We start from the raw sequence: 27,774 nt of genomic DNA on the forward strand, positions 1-27,774 counted from the left end.
AAGTAGAAATCAATAACAGAAAAAGCAAGAAAAAAAAACAAACAAACACATGGAAACTGAACAACACTTTGCTCAAAAACTATTGGGTTATAGAAGAAATTAAGGATGGAATAAAGAAATTCCTAGAATCAAATGAGAATGAAAACACATCCTACCAGAACCTTTGGGACACAGCAAAAGCAGTGCTCAGGTCAGTTGATAGGAATAAATGCCCCCATCCAAAAAGAAGAAAGGTCCAAAATAAAAACATTAACCCTACAACTGGAACAAGTAGAAAGAGAGAAGGAAAAGAAGCCCTTGGGGGCCAAAAGAAAGGAAATAATAAGAATTAGAGCAGAATTAAATGAAATAGAGAATAGAAAAACCATTAAAAGTGTTAACGACCAAAAGCTGGTTCTTTGAAACGATCAACAAAATTGATAAACCATTGGTCAAGATGACAAAAGCAAAACAGGAGAGGAAGCAAATAACCTGTGTAAGAAATGAGATGGGTGACATCACAACAGACCCAACTGAAATTAAAAGAATCATAACAGAATATTATAAAAAACTGTACTCTAAAAAATTTGAAAACCTAGAGGAAATGGACAAATTTCTAGAAACTCACTACCAACCTAAACTAACACAAACACAGGTAGAACAACTAAAGAAATCCATAAAAAAGAAAAGATTGAAAAAGTAACTAAAAAACTCCCAACAAAAAAAAGCCCTGGCCCGGATGGCTTCACTGTAGAATTCTACCAAACTTTCAGAGAAGAGTTAACACCACTACTACTAAAGGTATTTCAGAGCATAGAAAAGGATGAAATACTCCCAAACTCATTCTGTGAAGCCAGCATAACCCTGATACCAAAACCAGGTAAAGATACCACAAAATAAGAAACTTAGAGACCAATATCCCTCATGAACATTGACACAAAAATTCTCAGCAAAATTCTAGCCAATAGAATTCAACAACATACCAAAAAAATGATTCCCTATGATCAAGTGGGATTTATACCAGGTATGCAGGGATGGTTCAACATTAAAAAAACAATCAGTGCAATCTATCACATAAATAAAACAATAGACAAGAACCATATGATCTTGTTAATTGATGTAGAAAAGGCATTTGACAAAGTACAACACCCTTTCATGATAAAAACTCTCAGCAAAATAGGAATAGAAGGGAAATTCCTCAATATAATTAAGAGTATATATACAAAGCCAACAGCCAACATCATCCTAAATGGAGAGACTTTGAAAGCATTCCCCTAGAGAACAGGAACCAGACAAGGATGCCCTTTATTTCCACTCTTATTCAATATTGTGCTGGAGGTCCTAGCCAGAGAAATTAGGCTACAGAAATAAATAAAGGGCATCCAAATTGGTAAGGAAGACGTCAAAGTACCTCTATTTGCAGATGATATGATCTTATACACAGAAAACCTCCAAAGAATCCACAAGAAAACTACTGGAACTAATAGAAGATTTCAGCAAAGTATCAGGATACAAGATAAACATACAAAAGTCAGTTGCATTCCTCTATACCAACAGAGAGAACCTCCAAGAGGAAATCACCAAATCAATATCATTTACAATAGCCCCCAAGAAGATAAAATACTTAGGAATAAACCTAACCAGAGATGTAAAAGACCTATACAATGAAAACTACAAGTCACTACTACAAGAAACCAAAAGAGACCTGCATAAGTGGAAAAATATACCTTGCTAATGGATAGGAAGACTCAACTTTGTGAAAATATTGATTCTACCCAAAGTCATCTACAGATACAATGCAATCCCAATCCAAATTCCAATGGCATTTTTTAAGGAGATGGAGAAACAAATCACCAACTTCATATGGAAAAAGAAGAGGCCCTGGATAATTAAAGCATTACTGAAGAAGAAGAACAAAGTAGGAGACCTCACACTACCTGATTTTAAAACCTATTATACCGCTACAGTAGTCAAAACAGCCTGGTACTGGTACGACAACAGATACATAGACCAATGGAACAGAATTGAGAATCCAGACGTAAATTCATCCACTTATGAGCAGCTGATATTTGACAAAGGCCTAAAGTCCATTAACTGGGGAAAAGACACTCTCTTTAACAAATGGTGCTGGCATAACTGGATATCCATCTGCAAAAAACTGAACAAGACCCATACCTTACACTATGCACAAAAACTAACTCAGAATGAATCAAAGACCTAAATATAAAATTGAAAATGATAAGGATCATGGAAGAAAACATAGGGAGAATGCTAGGAGCCCTAATACATGGCATAAACACAAAAAGACAAACATTGTATAAGACCACTACTATAAAAACCCAAGAAAAGGTTTAAACACAGAAGACAACATTCTTTGATGGTTATGAGGGTGGGGAGGGAGGGAGAGAGGTATTCACTAACTAGACAGTAAACAATAATTATCTTAGGTGAGGGGAAGGACAGCACACACTACAGGGGAAGTCAGCACAACTGGACTAAACCAAAGCTAAGAAATTTCCTGAATATAACCTGACAAATCAAGGGACAGAGTAGCAGGGGCGGGGTCTGGGGACCATGCTTTCAGGAGACATTTAGGTCAATTGTCATAACAAAGTTTTTTAAGAAAATGTTCTGATCCCAGTTTGGTGAATGGCATCTGGGGTCTTAAAAGCTAGCCAGTGGCCATCTAAGATGAATCAATTGGTCCCAACCCACTTGGAGTAAAGGCAAATTGAAGAACATCAAAGTCACAGGAAAGTATTAGCCCAGGAGACAGAAAGGGCCACATAAACCAGAGACTTCATCAGCCTGAGACCAGCAGAACTAGATGGTGCCCAGCTACCACAGTGACTGCCCTGACAGGGAACACAACAGAGAGTCCTTGATTGAGCAGGAGAAAAGTGGGCTGCAGAACTCAAATTCTAATAAAAAGACCAGACTTAATGGTTTAATTTAGACTGGAGGGACCCTGGAAGACATGGCCCCCAGGCTCTCTGTTAGGCCAAAACTACAAAGATTCCCGAGGCCAACTCTTCAGACAAAGATTAGACTGGACTATGGGACAGAAAATGATACTCTTGAAGAGTGTACTTTTTAGCTCAAGTAGATAGAAGAGATTAAATGAGCAGCTCTTGTCCAGAGGGGAGATGAGAAGGAAGAGAGGGTCAGGATCTTGTTGAATGGACATGGGAAATCCAGGGTAGAAAGGAAGAGTGTGCTATCATAGTATAGGAGAGCAAGCAGGGTCACAAAATAATGTATGTATAACTTTTTGTATGAGAGACTAACTTGAATTGTAAACTTTCGCTTAAAATACAACAATAAAAAAAAACAAAAACAGTATGGCCCCTGGACACCCTTTTAACTCAGTACTGAAGTCACTCCTGAGGTTCACCCTTCAGCCAAAGATTAGACAGGCCCATAAAAGAAAATGAGACTAAATGGACACAACAGTCCAGCGGCAAGGAAGAGAAGACAGGAGGGGACAGGAAAGCTGGTAACGGGAAACTCAGGGTCGAGAAGGGAAGAGTGTTGACATGTCGTGGGGTTGGCAACAAATGTCACAAAACAATGTTATTGTTTAATGAAAAACTAAGTTGTTCTGTAAACATTCATCTAAAGTATAATAAAAAAAATAGAAAAAAAAGATTTCCTCCTTTGCTTGAAAACTTCTTGGTAACACATTTACCTGTGCTGTAACTCCTCCTGCCTCCCTCTGTTGTCCTTCCCAAATTCTGGGAATCACATTTTCTTCCTCCCTCCTTCTCAGAGTCTTCCTCCTTCTATCTGTTATATCTGGTCGCTCTTCCATCTTCAACCTCTATTTCCTTTGCCTGCCCTTTATGACTGCCATTTAAAAAACAAACAAACAAAAATATTTACAAAATCAAAATCCTGTCCTCATCCTCTATCCTCCTCGACCGCACTTCCATCTTGCATCCAGCTCCACAGTCATGGTTCCTGAGGATTCACTTGCACTGCTTCCACTTTATGTTCAACATGATTTTCTTCTCATTCTGTACACTTTCACTCTAATTCACTCCCAAGACTTCAATTACTATCTCTATCCTAATGACTCTCATATGTTTATCTTTAGCCAGATCTCGCTTCCGAGCTCCAGACCCAAACAACCAATGCTCAAAGGATGTGTTCATTTAGCTGCCTCAGGGGCACCCAACACTCTGTGTGCTCCAACTGTACTCATCCTCTTCTCTCCATCCCCAACCCTAAGCCTAATCCTTGTTCTATTTTCCCTAGCTCAGAGAATGTATCTCCATACATTCACTGCCCCTCCAGAAACCTGGAAGTCCTCCTTCTTACCTCTCTTCTGCCCCACCTTGTCGATCACCAAGTCACCTTGACCCTGCCTCTAGTATCTTTAGACTGCATCCTCTTCTCTCTGCTCCCCCTGGTTCTCTCCCCTGAAAAGCAAACACTTCTTATCTGTCTTCTTTGTCTCAAGTTTTCTCTCTATACTCAGCCAATCCTCCAAGTACAGCCAAAATAATTCTCAAATGCCAAGTTACTACCCTTCATCTTTTCTCCTCAAATCCCTTCAAAGACTGTAGTCCAAAAGATCAAGTCCAAATTACCAGCACAGCACAGAACATGAGATAAATTTTCTTACTGCTCCAGTTTTAAATCTCTCAGTAATCTGTTCCCCAACCTGCCTTCCACACTCTCCCTTGCACATGAATAAGCTCATAACTTAAGCTTCATCTCTACTAAATAATTGCCAGATTTTTTTGAATATATCACCCTGCCTCTTGCATTTGAGCCTTTGTATGAATTTTCTCACTTCCTGGATCTTCTGTCTCCTTCTTCCAACTTTTCTGTACTCAGGATATCTCTTCTACCAGGTAGACCGTTATTCAAGTCTAGATTTTGCACTCCTCCAATGTCTTCTCACCATATTCTCTGCTTACCCTATTTATAGCACTGTATCAGTTAGATTCCACTGGGTTTTATTGAATAACAAGCAAACCCAAATTCTCAGAATCTTACAACTAAAACAAAACTCTTTACTTACTGTTCATGTTACAGATTCACAGACATGGGCTGGCTTATGTGGCTGTGCTTCAGGCTGTGGCCCAGGCTCAGCTCACCTCCATGGGTCTTCCCTTGTAGGACCCAGACAGAAAGATCAGCCTCCTCTGAGACACGCCATTCTCATGGCAGGTGGCACAGGAACACAAGAGACTGAGAACAATGCAAGAGAATTGGAAGTTCTTGTTAGGGTGCTGTGTGGGTCACCTACCCTCACATCCCACTGACCAAAGCCAGTTCCACGGTCAAGCGCAGCACCAATGAGGCAAGAAAGGACATGCTTCTCTCAGGGCAGGAGGGCAAGAGTGGGACATATAATCTTCTTACCAAGGAGGAAACTAATAAACGTAAGCAATATTACAGCCTACTGTAAGCACTTAGACTAGAATTCCTCTTCATTTTGTCTCTCTCCCACTACAATGTAAGCTCCTTTAAGACCAAACTAATTTTGTACCAATTTTTTCACAACACTCTACACACAGCGCTTGCTACATCATAGCACTCAATAGGTATGGATTGAGGCAATAAATGCTCATATACCACTTCTTATATGCTCTTCCAGTGTTACAAGTCAAGAGAGTCACTTTTTTCTCTGCACTTTTATAGAACAAAAACATAAACCATTCTAGCTCTGTGACATTGTACAGTTTTTTATTGTTTATGTGTGTATTTTCCCTTCTGCACTAGAACCTATGATGGCAGGAGCATCATCTCATTTTTAGTAATAAATGTTTAAACAATTCACTCAAATCATTCTCTCATTTTAAATCAGTATGTGTTTATTGACGAACTAGTAGGTTCCAGGCAATCTTCCTCCAACAGTTGGGCTTAGAAGCTAGGAAGCCTCATTGGCCAATCAGGTCAAGGAAGAGGGGGTCGCCAAGGACAATAGCATCCTTGCAGTTCTACCCAGAAGAGTCACAGGCTCGTGCATTCCACTGGTCAGTGCTCTCTCCCAAGCTCTCCAGCCTGTGCCTCTCATTCCACTGCACTGCTCAGCTCACCAAGCACATTTGTGTTTATTGTGCAATTAGTGCTGAGTACACTGAACACGGTAATGGAATGCTGTGCTTAATACCTCAGTAGAATGAGCCGCTGCTCTCCCTACCTCTTACTCAGAGCCAAACTGCACTAGGTACTCACACCTGATCTGTAGGCACTCTCAGAAAGGAGCACAACGTAAGCAACACTTTAGGGGTAAACCTGGTACTTGGCAGCATTGATGAGGAGGAGCACACAGAAGTTTTACATTGAAATGTAACCAAGAAGAGATTTAGTAAGTGTGGACAATACATGTGATCTTCCAGGTATTCAGTGTGAGGAAGGGAGTAGCTGGAACCTGAGCCTGCTGGCCTGGAGGAATACAAGGAAAAGAAGTGTGGGACAATGTAAATGAAAAGGAGGGCCTGGCAAATGGTGGGCAATGCTGGGTTCTGCTTCCCCATCATGACCAGATCATTAGGCGATATTGTCAAGAATCCAGACCACTACTGTCTCCTCCCTTTGTAGATCAAGCACAGTCTACCAAGCCTCACTCCAACAAACAACAATGCCATCTGTCCCCAACTGGTCACTCACCCTACCATCTTCTTTATACCTGTGTAAAAGATTCAAACATCTCCCACTTTACCCCTCTCTTAGCTATTCCATCTGGCAATCTACTTCCAAAAATCAGCCAGTGAAAATCCTATGGATCACCACAGTCCAATCTGCAACTGGTCATGGGGATGGTACAGAACCAGGCAGCGTTCTGTTCCATTGTGCATGGGATCACCATGAGTCAGGGGCCAACTTGATGGCAGCTAACAACAACAACACAGTTCATTAGTCACTCACTCCTGGTGGCAAAAACAACAACACTGCTAAACATTAGTTCATTGATGGATTCATTTTGTAATTAATTTCACAAGTAACTGTAACACATATTACCTACCAGACACTGGGTATACATCTTTGAAGAAAATAGACCATCTCTGTCATTGTGACACTCACAATCTAGTGGGTGAGAGAAACATTAAATAAGTAAACAAACAAACAAATATATATATATATAATTTCAGGTCATGATAAGTGTTATGAGTGTTTCTCTCTTCTGCTATAGCACAAGACTTCTTAACCTGAACCCTTCAGGGAACTTACAGGTGGGCTTCATGGAATCCATGAATTTCTTAAAGTTGTACCCAAAATAGTCTATGTCTGTGTGTATAGATGCCATGTTTTTCTAAAGAAGTGTCCATGGCTTTCATCAACATCTCAAAGAGGTCTATGATCTCATAAAAGGTAATACCAGTGCTTTACAGTCACCCCAGACAGGATTTTCTTCTTTTCCCACTGCCGCCTCCCAGAATTGATTGACTCTGTTTGTGTTTATGGATGGCTCTGAAGCAGCCCACTCAGAGAAGCAGAACTAGAGAGATCAGTGGTGTCTCCGCACAGGTCAGTGAGCAGGGTGAGCATGCCTCCGCCTGAAGAACGCCCACCAAGATGTTAGCAGCGTGGGAATGGGGTGCTATTCGCATTCTTTTCCATACATCGCTGTGTTGTCCAAATTTTTTACAATAAAAAAAATTGTGTAATCTGGAACACTAACACATTAAAGCTATCCGTATTTTTGATATGAGGGGAAATTGTATATTTTACTACTTGTATATATCCTTTGTTGACTAATGCATAGAAATGTGTTACACAAAAACTGGCAGTACGATCATCCAATCACATAGTATAAAATCATCCTTGTACTAAGGTAAGCCTAGGTGAGGAAGCAGATTGAGAACTGGCCAGCTGCTTAGCTGTGGACTGCAGAGGGGGCGATGCACTTCTCACTGGGGGTCTAGGGTCGTGGGCATGGACAGCTCTATCACCTTTGACCTTGGCCTCCACCATGTGTAGTGTGTAGTTTCTGTTATTGAGCAGGAGCCCATTTGGGAACAAGGCTAAAGAGCAGAAGTATTTAAAACAACCTTTCCGAAGTTAATGGTCCTGCACTGTGAAGACAGTCCAGGATTGAGAGTCCAGTGACAAGGTTCTAGTCCAGGCTCTTTAACTTTCTAGATGTCTGATCTTAGGCCCGAGACTTCTCTGATTGTGCCATGGCACAATGGGTAAACTCTCGGTTGCTAACAGAAAAGTTGGCAGTTTGAGCCCACTCGGCGGCAAAACAGGAGAAAGATCTGGCCTTCTGCTCCTGTAAAGATTACAGCCTAGAAAACTTTATAAAGAGCCCTGTGGTGCAGTGATTAAATGACCTGCTAACTGAAAGGTTAGCGGTTCGAACCCACTAGCTGCTCCACTGGAGAAAGATGTGGCAATCTGCTTCCACAAAGATTACAGCCTTGGAAACCTTAAGGGGCAGTTATACTCTGTCCTATAGAGTCACTATGGGTTGGAATCGACTCCATGGCATGCAACAACAACAAAAAGGGAATGCCATATAATCTCGTTGCATCTCATAGTATAACTTGGAGGTATAAAAAAACACAAATACATGAGAGTCAAGACTGCATAAAATCAGAGGAAGCGTGTTTTACACACAATCATGTCTACCAGACACAGTATTTGCATCTACTGTCACGATGTTTGAGAATAAAATACAGCGGTGAAATACATAATCTGTATAGACATAAATAAAAATATAGATACAGGTATCACTTCATAGATAGCTCGTGGTACATTGTTCTTTAACTTTTGGAGCACTGGGGATCAAAGTGTTACATGCCTATGCCAGGAGCTATGTTTTCCAAAAGTATGTGTACAACCCCCGTCCCAGTGTATCCATCTCATTGTTGTTATTGTTGTTGGTCCTGAACCCTGAAATCCAAATTGGATGGGGGAGCTCAGGGGAAAAGGAAGAGGATCCCTTTCTGCAAGAATAAGATTTTTGTTGTGTGCTGAGTCTATTTCGACTCCTGTGGTGAAAATGGACCGTGAAAACCCCAAACCCTGAACCAGTATGCCAAGGTGTGAGTCTGACAATGTCAGGGAATGGGCAGAACAGACTTCTCTCTTCATATTTGGTGACATTATTTATTAGGAAGTGACTGTCAAATGAAGAACTTGATGCTGGATCATATTCACGTCAGGAGCTCCAGTCCCAAACCCACCCTGCCCCTGTGTGACAATGGGCTGAGCACTTAACCTCTCTGGTCTACAATTCATTCTTTAATTAAATGTGGGGTTTAAAACAGATCAGCATTTTCCATGTCGTGTTTAACAGAACATTAGCTCTACAGGATGTTAATAAGCATTAATGTGAAAGAAAAAAAACAAGGTTCTTTGGGGAATGCTGGGTTAAACAAAGCTAAATAGGTTTCTTCACTGCAAGAATTAGCAGAGCTTTTAAAACACTAATGTACAGTCTGAATTTACAGCACGTGACTAGAAATAGGGGAAACTTCCCCCTCAAACTTATTTGGCCATAGAATTCTTGGGTTTAATTTTGTTTTATTTTTACTTTGTTTTGTTTTATTCAGTTAGCGTTAACAAAAAGCTAAAACTATTTCGGGAACAATGGATGAGATGAGTTTTAAGGTCCTTCTGATCCATACATTTACGTGATTCTGCAAATGACCATTAAATGACCACGGTGCTGTTTTATGGAGCCCTGATGGTGCAGTGGTTAAGAGCTTGGCTGCTACAACTAGGTGATGTCCAGCTACCACCACTGACGGCTCGGACAGGGATCACAATAGAGGGTCCTGGACAGAGATGGAGAAAAATGTAGAACACAATTCTAACTCACAAAAAAAGACCAGACTTACTGATCTGACAGAAACTGGAGAAACTCCTAGAGTATGGCCCCTGGACACTCTTTTAGCTCAGTAATGAAGTCACTCCTGAGGTTCACCGTTCAGCCAAAGATCAGATAGGCCCATAAAACAAAACGAATAAATAAGGAATGAATAAGGAAGACTGAAAAAGAATCGATGCTTTTGAATTATGGTGTTGGTAAAGAACACTGAATATATCATGGACTTCCAGAAGAACAAACAAATCTGTCTTGGAAGAAGTATAGCTAGAATACTCCTTAGAAGAGAGGATGGCAAGACATTATCTCACGTACTTTGGACATGTTATCAGGAGGGACCAATACCTGGAGAAGGACATTATGCTTGGTAAAGTAGAGGGTCAGCAAAACAGAGGAAGACTCTCAACGGGATGGACTGACTCAGTGACTGCAACAATGGGCTCAAACATAGCAATGGTTGTTAAGATGGCACAGGACCAGGCAGTGTTTTGTTCTGTCGCACATAGGGTTGCTATGAGTTGGACCCGACTTGAAGCTATGTGGTAGAGATTAAAGAATGGGGGAAGAGGGGTGGCTGGGGGGAAAGTTACAGAAAACATGATTTTGTGTTCTCTATAATTGAAGAGTCCCCACTTCCATATGCACATATTCTACCTCCTCATTTAATAATCTTAAGAACATCTAAAAGGAAATATCAATTAGGCACAAAATAAACAAATAATATTTATTTGAGAAAATGAAGAACTACCCAAGGAATGATCAACTGACTGAGACTTTCAAGAAGAGGTCAGTTCTTCTACCTTGACGATACAGAAAGGTCAAGAGTCAACTGTTGGACATCATTTTAAACAAGTATCCTCCAGAAACAGTCCCACCAGGAACATTTAAAATTAAACAACAGACCCAACTTTCTTTCTGCACACGTACTGAGAAGCTGTGGAAAGACATCCTGGAAGAACTTAAGGGTGGTCCCTGCCTGAGATCCAAGTTAAGTTAGCCCTACTTCTAGGGAACTCCTGACTTTAATAAATGCCATAAGTTTTTGTTCACATATCTCATTTTTTTTTTTTTTTTTTCACATATCTCATTTTTATTAACTAAGGTAGCCTTACATAAAATGTGACACTTACTTATAACTTTATGGTGTTCAAAACCCTTGCATGTTTATTAATCTTTTGATCTCACTGAATGTCTGAGGAAATGGGCTCAGACGTGGACTATGACTTCCCCAAGTTCACCCAAGCTCTTAAGTAGCTGAGGGATGGCATCTGTCTCTTTTGACTGCCTAACGGCTCCTCTAATTTCTTTTTCAACACTTCAACCTAGACATTATTGGGTATATCACGATTCTGATGTCTATCATCATTTCTCTAAAGCTGTTTACTGCCTTTAAATGACGCCCCTCAATTCCCTAAAACCATCAGTTAAACCAAAAATACGGAAGTCATATTCACTCTTCCCTCTCCCGGATGCCCACCACCAACCGATGCATTAGTCTTGTCATTTTTTACCTGCTAAATAGTTCATCTATCTTCCCCTATTCTTCTCCATCTTACAAAATATATTGTCTTGCTTGTATTCCTGTCTGCCATCTGACTTGTCCCCTCACATCCATCCTGCAGACAGCACAAACTCTAAACAGAGTCCTGCCTGCTCAACTTCCACTTAAAACACTTCAGTGGCTCTGCATCTCTTTCAGCGTAAGTGTGGTTTGGAGTCTGAGGCCAGACCCCTCAGCCTTTTGCCCCCTGACAGCCCCTGGAGGAAGGCTAAATCTGAAGAGCTTTAATGCTCCCAGATACATAGTTTGAAAGTCACTGACTACAGAATAAAGAGATCTTGCTATGTCAGTGAAGGCACTTCAGGACCTAACCTTGGCCTATCTTCCCAATATCATATCTTGTCACATACATCTTACGGTTTATATTCCATGGGGGGGAAAAAAAAAAGAAAGGAAAACAATAAACACTATTTTCCTATGGATTTTTTCCAGATGAGAAAACCAAGGTATGGCATGATTAAATGACCTGCTGAAGGAGACATAGAGAACCTGTCATGGGGTCACAAGCCAAATAGGGCTGTCTGATCCCAGAGTCCATACTCTTCCTCACAATTTGTGACTGATGTCACCAGTCAAATACTTCTCTGGAAAAATATTCCTGATGAGAATATAAGTTACGTTCTGTTTAGAGATAGCAAGAAAGCAGAATATTAAATCCTAGCCCTTAGAGACTCCAAATAGAAACACTTAAGTGCCTTTAAGTGCATTTAAATTAAAAGTGCATATTAATACAGCTCTGAGAAGGACAGATTCCTTATCAATAAAATATTGGCCTCACAGAGTTGTGACGATGAAATGTGGTAATGTATGTGGAAGTCCTATTTGCACTGTGAACTGGAGAGCAGAGGCAAACACAAACATGCTCACAGGAGCCAGGCAGGTAGCATAAACGAGGTCAGCGTCCAGGTAGGGAGGGTGGTCCTGGGGAGTGCCTGCCCCACTTCAAGAGGTGCAGCCACTTAATTCGAACAGACCATTGCCTGAAAGCAGGTGCTTGGTATTGCCAACACTTCTGATTTTTCAATTTTTAAATGTTGGCTACACATTTTTGTTTGTTTGTGCAGACAGAACACCTCAAACCTAGCATAGGGATTTGGCCATGATGCACAAAGAGCTTCAGGGATGCTGGCTTTACTGTTAGAACCCGATGGAACCTCAGACGGCAGACCACCTAAAGTCTTTACCTGAGGGGCAAAGGGATTTGGAGTCAGAAGAGGCACCCAACCCAGGTGTTACAGTACTAGCTGGGTGCAGAAGAAGGGGGTTAGTGACTGTGACGTGTAGCAAGCACGATAGGTGAGAATCATCAAGCAGGCAGAAAATGAGAGGTATCTGAATCAATCTCTTTTTTTGAATCACAGGACTCAAGGTGGAAAACAATCAAGAGAAAACTAAAATCAATGAGTACCAAATCGTTTGTTTTTAACCCTGGTTCCAAAACAGAGTCACATAAAAAGTTTCTAATGTCTTCACTAAGCACTTTTAGTGTGCCCACCTCCTCCCAAAACAGAGGAAAACAAAATAAAATGAGATTCCTTTGCACTGAGTTTTGTGAAGGATTCACAGACTGAATCCTGTCACCCTCCTGCTTAAGACATTTTGTGGCATCCTGGTGTTCTCCATTTCAGTGAAAAATCCTGCCCTTGGCCTCCCAGCACTACTGCTGGCCCCTTCTAGATTCCCTAGCTCATCTCACTCACTCCTCACAAGCTCATCTATTTCAGCCACACTGAGGTTTCCTGTGTTTCTCCACACTGACCCCTTGATTAGCCTGTTCTCTATTTGCCGATCCAAGTCCTCTCTCCCTACTTCTCCACCCTGCTAGATGCATGAGGAGGCCAACTGCAAGGATCCGTTGGTGGGCTCTCTGCTCTCAGCTCCTCTGTGTACAGCCAACAGGGAACATGCAGAGATCCTCAGGGACTTCATCCCTCAGCTCCCTCCTCACAGGACCCTCAGGCTAACCCTGTCCTCCTGCCCACAGAAGACCACAGCTCCTTTCTCATAGGACCCTCAGGCTAGCCCTGCCCTCCTGCACAGACAGAAGACCCCAGGTTCTTCCTCACAGGACCCTCAGGCTGGCCCTGCCCTCCTCCACATACAGAAGACCCCAGCTCTTGTGAAGAAGCCTCTGCACACAGTGCACAGTCCCAGGTTCCTGAACCCACAGGCCCCCAAACTCTCTTCATGCACCCTGCGTGCACCCCTGTAAGTTGCCCCCTTTAAAACACTCTTCACAGGATCTAACCTGAGTGTGCTGTGCTTTCTCCAGGGCTCTGACCTGATGACCATCCTGTATTTTAGGGCATCTCTGCCTGGTGCTTATTCCTTATCTCAGTTATCTACTGCAGCTATAACAGAAATACAAGTGAGTAGCTTTAAGAAACGTAAATTTGTTTTCTCAAAGTTTAGGAAACTTTGTTGTTGTTGTTGTTAGGTGCCGTCGAGTGGGTTCTGACTCATAGTGACCCTATGTATAACAGAACAAAACACTGCCCTGCCCTGCACCATCCTCATGATCATTATGCTTGAGCCCACTGTTGTAGACACTATGTCAATTCATCTTGCTGAGGGTCTTCCTCTTTTTCCCTGACCCGTTTAGGAAGCTGGAAATCCAAATTCAGGGCACTGGCTATAGAGGAAGCCTCACTGTCTGTCTGCTCTCGGGGAAGGGTCTTGGCAATCACATGGCATGTATCTTCTCCTCCATTGGTACGTGCTTCTTTGCTACATCTTTTATATTTCACAAGAGATTGACTTAAGACACACCCTACACTAACAATGCCTCATTCACATAACAAAGAAAACTCATTCCCAAATGGAATTATAACCACACATATAGGGATTAGGATTTATAAGACATATTCTGAGGGGACACAATTCAATCCATATCATTCCATCCTTTGACTCTCCCCAAATTCATGTCCTTCCCACGTACAAACCACCTTCACCCCATCGTTTCATCCTAGAAGTCTTAAATCAACTCCAAGTCGAAACGCTCATCTTCTCAATCATCTAAATCATTAGATGAGCATAACAGTTCCATTCCTCAGCTTTGGGGGCTACTCTATTCTCTTTGCCTTTGGGCATGGTAGCCCTGCCACCTCAGGCTAAGACAGTGGCCCCATCCTCTTGGTCCACCTGAACAGTAGTCCCACACTCCAGGACTGAACTGATGATGACCTGACTCTTTGAAACCCAGGAGGCAGTGGCTCCACCCTTTGAAACCTAAGCAGCTGTGGCTCCACCTTTTCAAACATAGGAGGTTTAGCTCAATACTTTGAAACCAAGTCAGCTGTGCTTCCAGTGTTTCTTTTTTTTTTCTTTCCCCATACAAAAATTTATACATACATTCTTATGTGACTCTAATTGCTCTCCCCATACTGTGACAGCACACCTCTCCTTTCCACCCCTGATTCCCCATGTCCATTCAACCATCTCCTAACCATCTCTGCCTTCCCATCTCACCTCCAGACAGAAGCTACCTGTTTAGTCTGTTGTATCTACTTGAGCTAAGAGGCACAGTCCTCACGAGTATCACTTTATGTCCCAGAATCCAGTCTAATCCCTGTCGGAAGAGTTGGCCTCGGGAATTCTTTTAGTTCTGGGCTGATAGAGAATCCAGGGGTCATGCTTTCCTGGGTTCTTCCAGACACAGTCAGACCATTAAGTCTGGTCTTCTTACTAGAATTTGAGTTCTGCACCCCACCTTTCTCCTGCTCCATCAGGAACTCTCTGTTGTGTTCCCTGTGGGGCGGTCATTTGTGGTAGCCGGGCACCATCTAGTTCTTCTGGTCTCAATCTGATGAAGTCTCTGGTTTATGTGTCCCTTCTGTCTCCTGGGCTAATATTCTCCTTGGGTTTTTGATATTCTTCATTCTTCTTTACTCCAGGTGGTTGGGAACAATTGATGCATCTTAGATGGCCGCTTGCAAGCTTTTAAGACCCCAGAAGCCACTCACCAAAGTAGGATACAGAACATTTTCTTAATAAGCTTTGTTATGCCATTTGACCTAGATGTCCCTTGAAAGCATGGTACCTAGACCCCTACTCCTGCTACTATGTCCCTCAAAATGTTTGATTGTATTCAGGAAACTTCTTAGCTTTGGTTTAGTCCAGTTCTGCTCACTTCTCCTGTAGTGTGAGCTGTCCTTCCCTTCACGTAATTCTTATCTACTATCTAGTTACTAAATAACCCTCCCCCTCCCTCCTCACCATCCCAACCGGCAAAGAACGTTTTCTTCTGTGTTTAAAGCTTTTCTTGAGTTCTTATAATAGTGATCTTATACAATATTTGTCCTTCTGTGACTGACTAAATTCACTCAGCATAATGACCTCCAGCTTTCTCCATGTTATAAGATGTTTCACAGCTTCATCCTTGTTTTTTATTGTTGTGTAGTATTCCATTGTGTGGATATACCATAATTTGTTTATCTATTTGTCCGTTGATAGGCACCTAAGTTGTTTCCATCTTTTTGTTATTGTGAACAGTGCTGCAATGAACATGGGTGTGCATATGTCTATTCGTGTGATGGCTCTTATTTCTCTAGGATATATTCCAAGGAGCGGGATAGCTGGATCGTATGGTACTTCTATTTCTAGCTTTTTAAGAAAGTGCCAAATTTATTTCCAAAGTGGTTGTACCATTTTACACTCCCACCAACAGTGTTGAAGTGTTCCAGTCTCTCCACAACCTCTCCAACATTTATTATTTTGTGTTTTTTGGATTAATGGTAGCCTTGTTGGGGTGAGATGATATCTCATTGTAGTTTTGATTTGCACCTCTCTAATGGCTAATGATCATGAACATTTCTTCATGTGTCTGTTAGCTGCCTGAATATCTTCTTTGGTGAAGTGCCTGTTCATATCCTTTGCCCATTTTTTAATTGGGTTATTTGTATTTGTTGTTGAGGTTTTGCAGTATTTTGTTGATTTTTGAGATTAGACTCTGATCAGATTTGTCTTAGCCAATTTTTTTTTTCCCCAGTCTGTAGGTTGTCTTTTGACTCTTTTGGTAAAGTCTTTTGATGAGCATAAGTGTTTGATTTTTAGGAGCTCCCGGTTATCTAGTCTCTCTTCTCGTAATCGTGCATTGTCACGGTTCGTATTGTGTTTATACCATGTATTAAAGCTCCTAGCATTGTCCCTATTTTTTCTTCCATGATCTTTATCATTTCGAATTTTATATTTAAGTTTTTGATCCATTTTGAGTTGTTTTTGTGCATGTGTAAGGTATGGTTCTTGTTTCAGTTTTTTGCAGGTGGATATCCAGTTATGCCAGCACCATTTGTTAGAGACTGTCTTTTCCCCAATTAACGGACTTTGAGCCTTTGTCAAATATCAGCTGCTCATAGGTGGATGAATTTATGTTTGGATTCTCAATTCTGTTCCATTGGTCTATGTATCTGTTGTTGTACCAGTACCAGGCTGTTTTGACTACCGTGGAGGTACAATAGTTCCAAAATCAGGTAGTGTGAGGCCTCCCACTTTGTTCTTCTTCTGTTCTTCTTCATAAGTAATGCTTTACTTATTCAGGGCCTCTTCCCTTTACATATGAAGTTGGTGATTTGTTTCTCCATCTCATCAAAAAAATGCCAGTGTAATTTGGATTGGGATTGCATTGTATCAGTAGGTCACTTTGGATAGGATCGACATTTTCACAATGTTGAGTCTACATATCCATGAGCAAGGTATGTTTTTCCACTTATGCAGGTCTCTTTTGGTTTCTTGCAGTAGCATCTTGCAGTTTTCATTGCATACGTCTTTTACATCTCTGGTTAGATTTATTCAAGAGTATTTTATCTCCTTGAGGGCTATTGTAAATGGTATTGATTTGGTGATTTCCTCTTTGAGGTTCTCTTTGTTGGTGTAAAGGAATGCAACTGACTTTTGTATGTTTATCTTGTATCCTAAAACGTTGCTGAAATCTTCTGTTAGTTCCAGTGTTTTCTTGTGGATTCTTTGGGGTTTTCTGGGTATAAGATCATATCATCTGCAAATAGAGATACTTTGACTTCTTCCCTACCAAGTTGGATGCCCTTTATTTCTTTTTCTGACCTAATTGCTCTTGCTAGGACCTCCAGCACAATGTTGAATGAGAGTGGTCATAGAGGCCATCTTTGTCTTGTTCCCGTTCTCAAGAGGAATGCTTTCAAACTCTCTCCGTTTAGGATGACTTTGGCTGTTGGCTTTGTATAAAGGCTCTTAATTATACTGAGGAATTTCCCTTCTATTCCTATTTTGTTGAGAGTTTTTATCATGAATGGGTGTTGGATTTTGTCAAATGCGTTTTCTGCAACAATTGATAAGATCATGTGGTTCTTGTCTTTTGTTTTATTAATGTGATGGATTACATTGATAGTTTTTCTAATGTTGAACCATCCCTGCATAGCTGGTATAAATCCCACTTGATCATGGTGAATTATTTTTTGATATGTTGCTGAATTCTATTGGCTACAATTTTGTTGAGGATATTGGCGTGAATGTTCATAAGGGATACTGGTCTGTAATATTCTTTTTTTTTGTTTTTTTTTTTGTGGTCTTTCCCTGGTTTTGGTATCAGAGTTATGCTGGCTTCATAGAATGAGTTTGGGAGTATTCCATCTTTTTCTATGCTCTGAAGTATCTTTAGAAGTAGTGGTGTTAACTCTTCTCTGAAAGTTTCATAGAATTCTCCAGTGAAGTCATCCTGGTCAGGGCTTTTTTTTTTTGTTGGCAATTTTTTAATAACCTTTCAATCTCTTCTTTTGTTTTGGGTTTATTTAGTTATTCTATCTCTGTTTATGTTAGTTTAGGTAGATAGTGAGTTTCTAGAAATTTGTCACTTTCCTCTAGGTTTTAAAATTTGTTAGAATACCATTTTTCATAGTATTCTGTTATGATTCTTTTAGTTTCAGTTGGGTCTGTTGTGATATCGTCCATCTCATTTCTTATATGGGTTATCTGCTTCCTCTCCTATTTTTCTTTTGTCAGTTTGGCCAATGGTTTATCAATTTTGTTCATCTTTTCAAAGAGCCAGCTTTTGGTCTTGTTAACTCTTAAATTGTTTTTCTATTCTCTATTTCATTTAATTCTGCTCTAATTCTTATTATTTCCTTTCTTCTGGTGCCCAAGAGCTTCTTTTGCTGCTCTTTTCCTACTTGTTCCAGTTGTCGGGTTAATATTTTGATCATGGCCCTTTGTTCTTTCTAGATGTGTGCATTTATTGCTATATACTGACCTCTGAGCACTGCTTTTGCTGTGTTCCAAAGGTCTGGTAGGATGTGTTTTCATTCTTGTTTGATTCTGTGAATTTCTTTATTCTATCCTTAATTTCTTCTATAACCCAATAGTTTTTGAGCAAGGTGTTGTTCAGTTTCCATGTGTTTGATTTTTTTTTTTTTCTTGCTTTTTCTGTTGTTGATTTATAATTTTTTGAGTTTATGGTCAGAAAAGATGCTTTGTAATATTTCGATGCTTTGGATTTTGTTAAGGCTTGCTTTATGGCTTAATATGTGGTCTATTCTGGAGAATGTTCCATGTGCGTTGGAAAAGAAAGTATACTTGGCTGCTGTTGGGTGGAGTGTTCTGTATATGTCTATGAGATCACCTTGGTTGATTGTAGCATTTAGCTCTTCCGTGTCTTTGTTGAGCTTCTTTCTGGATGTTCTGTCCTTCAGCAAAAGTGGTGTATTGAAGTCTCCTACTACTATTGTGGAGCTGTCTGTCTCTCTTTTCGGTGCTGTTAGAGTTTGTTTTATGTATTTTGTAGCCCTGTCGTTGGGTGCATAAATATTTATTATAGTTATGTCCTCCTGGTGTATTGACCCTTTAACAATTATATAGTGTTCTTCCTTATCCTTTGTGGTGGATTTGACTTTGAAGTCTATTTTGTCAGAGATTAATATTGCCACTCCTGGTCTTTTTTGAGTGTTGTTTGCTTCATATATTTTTTTCCATGCTTTGAGTTTTAGTTTGTTTGTATCTTTAAGCCTAAGGTGTGTCTCTTGTAGGCAGCATACAGATAGATCATATTTTTTTAACCAATCTGCCACTCTCTGTCTCTTTATTGGTGTATTTAGTCCATTTACATTCAGCATAATTATTGATAGATATAAGTTTAGTGCTGTCATTTTGATATCTTTTTTTGTGTGTTGTTCACAGTTTCTTTGTTCCACATAATTTTCTGTGCTGAGTTGTTTTTCTTTGTGTATTTTCTTTTCATCTTTTTCATTGTTGTTGATTTTGTGCTTGCTGACTCTTTATATTTTTCTAGTTTTTATTTTCACTTGTAGGATTGTTAGTTTCCTTTATGGTTAGCTAATATTTACCCTTATTGTTCTAAGTTTATACATCTTTTATTTCTTTATATCGCCTTGACTTCCCCTCCATATGAAAAATCTATGTCTACATTTTTTAAGTCCCTCTTTTTTGTTTTAATATTGTCATCTTTTAAATATTGACATCTGTCTCCTTATTTTCAGTGTTTTAGCTTTGATTTACTTTTGCGATTTCCCTATCTGGGTTGATATCTGGTTGCTCTGTCCTGTGTTCTAGTCTTGAGTTGTTATCTGATGTTACTGATTTTCTAACAGGAGGACTCCCTTTAGAATTTCTTGTAATTTTGGTTTGGTTTTTACAAATTCCCTAAACTTCTGTTTATCTGGAAATGCCCTAATTTCACCATCATATTTGAGAGACTGTTTTGCTGGATATATAATCCTTGGCTGGTCATTTTTTGTTTTTTTTTTTTCTTAAAGGCTGTATATATGTCATCGTATTGCCTTCTTGCCTGCATGGTTTCTACTGAGTAGTCCAAGTGTGTTCTTATTGACTTTCCTTTGTAGATGACTTTTTGCTTAGCCCTAGCCGCTCTTAAAATTCTCTCTTTATCTTTGGTTTTGGCAAGTTTGATTATAATATGTCTTGGTGACTTTGTTTTGGGATCTACCTTATGTTGGGTTCGATGAGCATCTTGGATAGATAACTCATCATCTTTCACGATATCAGGGAAGTTTTCTGCCAATAAATCTTCAACAATTCTCTCCGTATTTTCTGTCCCCCCCACCCCCCGCTCTCCCCATTCTGGTACTCCAATCACTGGTAGCTCATTCTTCTTGATAGAGTCCCAGATAATTCTTAGTGTTTCTTTATTTTCTTAAATCCTTTTATCTGATTTTACCTCCAATAAGTTGGTGTCGAGTGCTTTATCATTAAATCTCAATAATTCTGACTTCCATTGCCTCAGTTCTGCTCCTATAACTTTCTATTGAGTTGTCTAATTTTGAAATTTTATTGTTAATCTTCTAGATTTCTGATTGCTGTCTCTATGGATTCTTGCAGCCTGTTAAGTTTGTCATTATGTTCTTCTCTAATCTTTTTAATTTCCTCTGTTGTGCTTTCTGTGTTTTGCTTAATTTCCTTCCTAATTTCTTGAAGAGTTCTGTATATTAATATTTTGTATTCTGCCTCCGGTAATTCCAAGAAATTTTCCTCCTCTGGAAAATTTCTAGATTCTTTATTTTGGGAGCTTGCTGAAGCCATCATGGATTGCCTCTTTATGTGATTTGATTTGACTGTTGTCTCTGAGCCATCAGTAAGTTATTATATTTACTTATTTCATGTTTGCTTGCTGTGTCCTGGATTCTTGTTTTGTTTTGATATGCCCATTTAGGCTTCTCATATAAGCTAGTTTGATTTTTGGCACGTTTGAAGCTATAATGTCCTGTCACCAGGTGGTTAAATCTGTTACTAGGTATGTGAGCTCAGGAGTCCGTGCACTCCTCCTGTATGGATTCAGCTCAGGTGCCCAGATAGATAGCCGCCAAGTGTGTGGTGTAGGGCTCTCACTTACAGTCCCAGACAGGCATGGATGACTGATGTAGTCACAGGCATCCAGCTGCAGCAGGGGGACACACTCTGAGCAAGGCAGGGGGCTGATGGCCACCCCTGAGTGTCCGGTAGGAAGGCGTGTCCTTGTTTCCTAGAGCGGGTAGGTGGGTAGGTTTTGCAGCCGGACTATGAGCACCTAATGCTGTTGGCTGTAAGGACTAAGGGGCACCTCTTATTCATGGGCCCCTATCGCAGGTGGCTAGGTGGCATGGGTGGAGCCACCAGTCCTCAGGCCCCTGATGTGGGTATGTGAAGACCCTGCTTAATGGGCAGAGCAGTGTCAAATGTCAAGATCCTGCCACTTCACAGTTGAAACAGTTGAAGTTAGACTTCTGGTATATACCCTGTTGTACTGTGGTAATGAGGGCCTATGCTGTTGAGATGGGCCCACAGAAATCTCTGCAGGGGAAAAGGCGCTCAAAGTCCTTGGATCCCTTATGCCTGTGCCTAGGCAAACGAGTTGTGCTTACCCTGGGTTCCTGGCTTAGGGGAGCCGGCAGTTTATTTTTTCCCCTGTTTGTTAATTTGTTCACTCTCCAAGGCAGGGAGAATGGCTCCAGGGGTGTGATGGATCCTACTTCCAGCCCAGGGGACTTGGCAATTGCTGAAGCTGGCCTGGGACCCACTGCAGAGCAGGGAGTGGGGAGGTAAATGAGAGACAGGCTTTTCCCTAAGGGAGGCATTTTTGATCCACATGGCAAGACATTTGCAAGTACTTATCTTTCATTGAGGGCTGCTTCTCACTGGTTCTGCATGGCCGAGTAGACTCTCAGTGGCTGGTTCTCTCCCAGTGCAGAATACGTCTCCAGATCACTGAAGCTTGCCTGTCTCACCCCTCATCCCTGACCTGATCAGACCTGAAAGGCTCAAGCTCTCGCCGGGTCATGTCTGGCAACTCCTTGCTGCTTCCAAACTGTCTCTCCCTCTCCCTGCCACTCCGTCCAGTTCTTCAACTCTGCCTTTGATGTTCAGGGCTCCCAGATCACCATATATAATTGAATCACTTTTTTTTCGGGTCTTTGTTGTAACAGGGTCCAATGGAAGCATCTGACTACTTACTCCACCATCTTGGCCCCTCCTCCCTGCTTCCAGTGTTTCTTCCAACACTTCTGCTGATCTCCAAGTAGCTCCAGGGATTGTCCTTTTCTTTTCTTGAAGGACAACAGATATAATTCCTTTGGCCTGTTTACTGCCTGTAGAATTCCAAGAAGCAAAAAACTTTCTTTCTTTTCATTCTGCCTCTATCCCCTTCAGTCTAAGCTGATGAGTTTTCTGCTGTGGTTGTTGTTTAGATCCCTTAGTTACAGGCTTAATTTCTTCAACAAAAGATTGTGTAGGCATTTCCTTGGTGAAGGTTCTAGAACACATGTCTTTAGTTTATACAACAGAATTTTCCAAATTTTTAAGTTCTATTTCCATTTTGTCCTGTTTGTTTTAAAGTCTATGTCTTTCCTCCCACATTTTACTGTAAGTGGCAAGGAGAAACTACATGGCCCCTTTAAGAGCTTGTTTAGGAATTTCCTCGCCAAATATCCAAGTTCATCACTAACACATTCCACCTTCCACCAACCATTTGAACATAATTCAGATAATTTCTTTGCCACTTCATAAAAGTACCACCCTTCCTCCATTGTCCAATCATGTGTTTATAATCTTCTTTAAAGCCTCACCAGAAGCGTGTTTAACATCCACAGGTCTAACAACATTCTGTTGGTGGCACCATATGTATGCTCTAAGATGATAGAGACTTTCTCTATGGTTCTCCTCACTTCCTCCTGAGCCTTCACCAAAATTGCCTTTGACATCCATAATTCTACCAATAATCTCTTTGAGGAAATCTAAGCTTTTACTCTTAGACACTTCAAAAGTCTTCCAGCCTTCACCCATTATCCAATTTCGAAACCACTTCCACATTTTAGGTATTTTTTAGAGCAGCACCCCACTCTCTGGTCTGGTACCAAATGCTTAGTTATTTAGTGCTGCTATAACAGAAATACCACAAGTGTGTGGCTTAAACGAACAACAATTTATTTTCTCAAAGTTCAGAAGGCTAGAAGTCTGAATTTAGTGTGCCAGCTATAGAGGAAGTCTTTCTCTCTGTCTGTATGTTCTGGGGGAAGGTCCTTGTCTTTAGTTTCTATTCCTAGTTTCCTTGCCAATCATGTGGGATGTATGATCCCCTTTGTTTGTGCTTGCTGCCTTACTTAATCTACTCTTTCATATCTTAAAAGAGATTGACTGAAGTCACACCCTACACTACTATTACATCATTAACATAATAAAGAAAATACATTCCTGGGAAACCACAGGTATAACCCTTTGCCATGGAGTCAATTCCTACTCATATGACCCTATAGAGTTGCTATGAGCTACGAGCTATGACAGGTATAGGGGTTAGGATTTACAACACACATTTTTTGAAGACATAATTCAATCCATAACACTCCCTCAGCCTGGAGTGCTCTCCCTGGCTCACTGGGCTGGCCAGTTTCTTTTCACCCTTCAGGTCCTCTGTGCTCAACAAGGCCTCCCTTGCCCTCTCTGTCTCAGCAGGCTAGCTTTCCTTCCTCATGTGGTCATCCCAGAACCCTTTTTGTTTCCTTCATGGCTCTTCAAATATTGTAATCACTGTGTGTCACAAACCTTCTGACTTCAGCTTCCCCATGAGACTCTAAATTCCACTTCTGTTGTGTTCACTACGTTACAGGTAGTGCCTAGTACAGTGCTGTGGTGCAGTGAATTACTACTACATGACACTTCTAGCTATGGTCTTGTAACTCCCACTAAGGGGATTGGACAACCTGCTAATGCAAATATAACTTGCATGGAACCCTTGCAGGGGATTTGTCAGTTTTACCATCCCACTAGGCTTAAAGGGAGTCAATCCCAGAGGTTGGGAGGTGGGACTTCACTACCATCAAGAAGAGCCGGGAGTGGAACATGTCCTTTGGACTTGGGGTTCCTTCACTGAGAACCTCCTAGGACCGGGAACCAGGGAGAGCTATAACACCTGAGATGGTGCAAGACCGTGTGAGATGCCAAGAAGAGGCGGCAAGTGTGGCAGAGCCCAGAGGTAGAGAAACAGCAGCAGGAGAACCAGGAGACCAGCATGAGATGCCATGATGGGCTACCCGGCCTGTGGAGCCAGGCAACTACAGTGGCCTTGCCAACCCATGGAGTGAGAGAGTTGAGCACCTTTGGGTAGGAGGCTTGCTGACAGAGTAGGGTGTCTCTGGGCACTTGGTGGTGGTGCTAAAGAGCTTTACAACACTTGCTCAAACAGAGCAGAGGCCAGGCAGAGAGCAAGGACCAAGAATGAGGGACAAGAGTCGAGGGCTTTGAGGACCAGGGGCCAAGGGCCGAGGGCTGAGGGCTGAGAGTGAGGCCTATCTGTGGGTACCACCAAGAAGAAGCTGTCCTGATTGAAGAACTATATCCTGAGTAGCTCCTGTTTCTTCCAAGTTGATCCTGATCCTGAATTTTAATCTGTTACTTCCCCAATAAACCCCATAATTGTGAGTATGGTCTGTGAGTTCTTTGTGGCCATTGCAACAGATTATCAAACCCAGCAGAGAACAGAATGCCATGGGATGGATGGCTGGTGTCAGAATTGGTAAAAAGATTGGACAGTGGAGGTATGTTTGCCCTCTATCTCATAGGAATCAGCCTTGTGTTGATGCGGATATTGATTCTCCTCCCTTCTTCTAAAGTTAGACAAGGAGGTCTGATACCACATCATTTTTACAAGTGCCTAGCACATAGTAGATGCTCAGAAAATAGTTGTTCAAGATGAAGGAGCAAAATGTCAAGTATTCAGGGTGTATCATCATCATCACTACCACCACCACCACCACTATCAGAATCCATAGTATTTAAAAATACATATACCTAGCTTGACTCAGAAAAACTAACTTCAAAATCTTGAATAGTCCTGTGACCTCTAAGTCTCAGATGCCTCATCTGTAAAGTGAGACTGATAATAACCATGTGCTCCTCTGCCTCACACAATTGTCAAGGGCTCATATGGGTGAATCTACATGAAAGGGCACTATAAAATGGCACACTGTAAGTAATACTTGCTCTCTCTATATGACATGTTTTTAATCTAGGCCCGGTGGACTCATGCACAATGAACATGCAGAACAGAAATTCACGTACCAGTGGGTGAGTTTACCTCCTGTTACCACTCTTTACCCGCCCCCGCACCCCATTGGAACACTTCCTGTTCTTAAGGTCTATGCCACAGGTTAGTCATGAGTAAAACAGAATATGAATGAAGGTCCCTTGTTGCTGATGTTCCTTGGATACATATGTAACCACTATTAATGAAAGCCTATAGAAAATGGCAAAAGCTCAGTTCCCTTTCATTATTGTGTTGTTGAAGTTGCGGCTGTATTGTGGTCATCAGGGTAGAGAAATTTATCAAAAAAGGAAGGTGTATGATATTTGTCCTCTCATTTCAGAAGGGCAATATAAGGACTGTCTAAGCCTTACAATTCAGCGTTGCTAGGATTATCTGTACCTAACAATCCAGATCCTCAGGTGAGGATCATCACAGTAAGGCTGGGTCTTTCTTCATCCTTCTAAATTACATCAATAGAAATTTGGACTTAAGCTTGTGCCAGTTACCAGTTGCTGTTGAGTCTATTCTGACTCATGGCAAACCCATGTGTGTCAGAGAAGAACTGTGCTCCATAGGGTTTTCAATGGCTGTGATTTTTTGGAAGTAGATCACCAGGTCTTTCTTCTGAAATGCCTCTGCATGGACTCAAATCTCTAAACTTTTGGTTAGCAACCAAGTGCATTAAAATGTTTGCCTCACCCAGAGACTCTGGGTCTGTGAGGGAGGCCAATCTAAAAACAACCCAGAAGGAGACACATCCTTTTTCACTATCTTCCTTGGCCAATTCCACCCCTTGTGTCTTCACCGCCATCTTTGACCACCCAAGCTCTCATGGGCCAGTGGAAAGTACTAACAGCATCTGGGAGATTAGTTACATAACCTGCCCATAAGAACCAGAAGGAAACTGAAAGTAGCAAGAAAGAAGCTAGAAGTACATGGATAGGGGTTAGGGATGGGATTTCTTTCTTTTTTATTCTTCTTTGGTTGTTTCTGTTTGCACAAGATGTGTTTCTTCCCTCAACCTCATGCAGCTGTATTCTCAGAAAACTGAAGAAAGGAAGAAAAAAAAAAAAAACTATTTAAATTTAAACTATTGAATTTCTATAGGACACCTAAATATTTTTGAAGTTAATGGGGGAGCGCTGAATAGTCTGTTTCAAATAATTACAGGAAAAAAAATACATTGAAATAATTAGTAGTTGCTACTAGAATGTTCAGCAAAATGAAATGACATGTTCACATGCCTATTAAACAGCATTTTATTTTCAGTTTAGCGTGTTTTGTGTGAAATTAGACAGCAAACATTCTGCATCGAGTGATTAGAAGAACTAGTATCATTTAGAGTTAGACTCATACCATCATCAAATTTTTTCTCTTTCCTCTTAAAAACAAAAAAAGCTGTGCTTTAATAGAAATAGGACCAACTGTAGCCCTTGAGACTTTAGCTTAAGTGGCTTAGGTATAATCCCCCTTGGTTGAAAGGGAAGGCATTAGACTGAATCTGATTATTCCCTACTTTTCTAATTCTGGGATTCTCTTTCTACTCTGCTTAGAGAATACATAAATACATAAAATCTCCCACTACATCCTCTCCAATCTCAAAGCAGACTCTTATTAGTTCAAAACAATAAGCGGTCTTAATCTAATGAGGAAAAAACACATTTGTCTTTAGCTCCATCTCTCACCACCTTCACAGCATCTCTCCTCTCTATTTTAAAAGAAAATATCTCAGATTTTTAAAATTTTGTCAAGTGATCTGATTTGCAACATTTCAATTTACTGAAGGCATTGGCCATGGGCTGAGTCCCTCCCATCTTTCTCTCCCTCTTTCTCTTTTCTTCAACCTTCCTCCTTCTCCCCCTCCTTTTTCCCTCTCTGCCTCTAGTTACCCCTTCTTCTTCCAACTGGTCTTCTTCTCCCCTTCTTTCTTGTTCCTACATGAGAAGAGGAAACAGAGAGAAATGTGAAGGGAAATTTGAGGAATAGCTGTAGCAGAACCGTGTCACATGTGTCTATTCTATAACAAAACATTGCTTGTGTTTTAGTTTTATAATACATAATTTTGGAAGAGTATTTTTGAAACAAGAGAGACTGAGCAAATCTTTATGGGACTGTTTTACTTTTTCTAATAGTTTATTACTGTGCTCCAAGAAATTCGTCAGAATAGATAACTGCTTTGTCATTTAAAAAAACAAAACAAAACAGTGAGAGTCAAACTTGCGCAGAGAAGAAAAACGAGATGGAAGAGAAACGTCCCATGATAAAGGAGGCCCCTGTTCTATGATGGGAAACAGCAAAGAAACAAAGGAACTGGAGGCTACTCTGCTCCGGGCCTTGCCTTAGAGACGCCATGTTTCTTTTCTAAGGCCCAATCATGTCCTCTCATGTTGCTGGGCCTCACCACCAGCACTTCTCTGGTACTTCCTTGGCCGAGCACCTTCCTACTTTCTC

The sequence above is a fragment of the Trichechus manatus genome, unplaced genomic scaffold (assembly GCF_000243295.1).
Source record: "Trichechus manatus latirostris isolate Lorelei unplaced genomic scaffold, TriManLat1.0 scaffold00064, whole genome shotgun sequence".
NCBI lineage: Eukaryota > Metazoa > Chordata > Mammalia > Sirenia > Trichechidae > Trichechus > Trichechus manatus.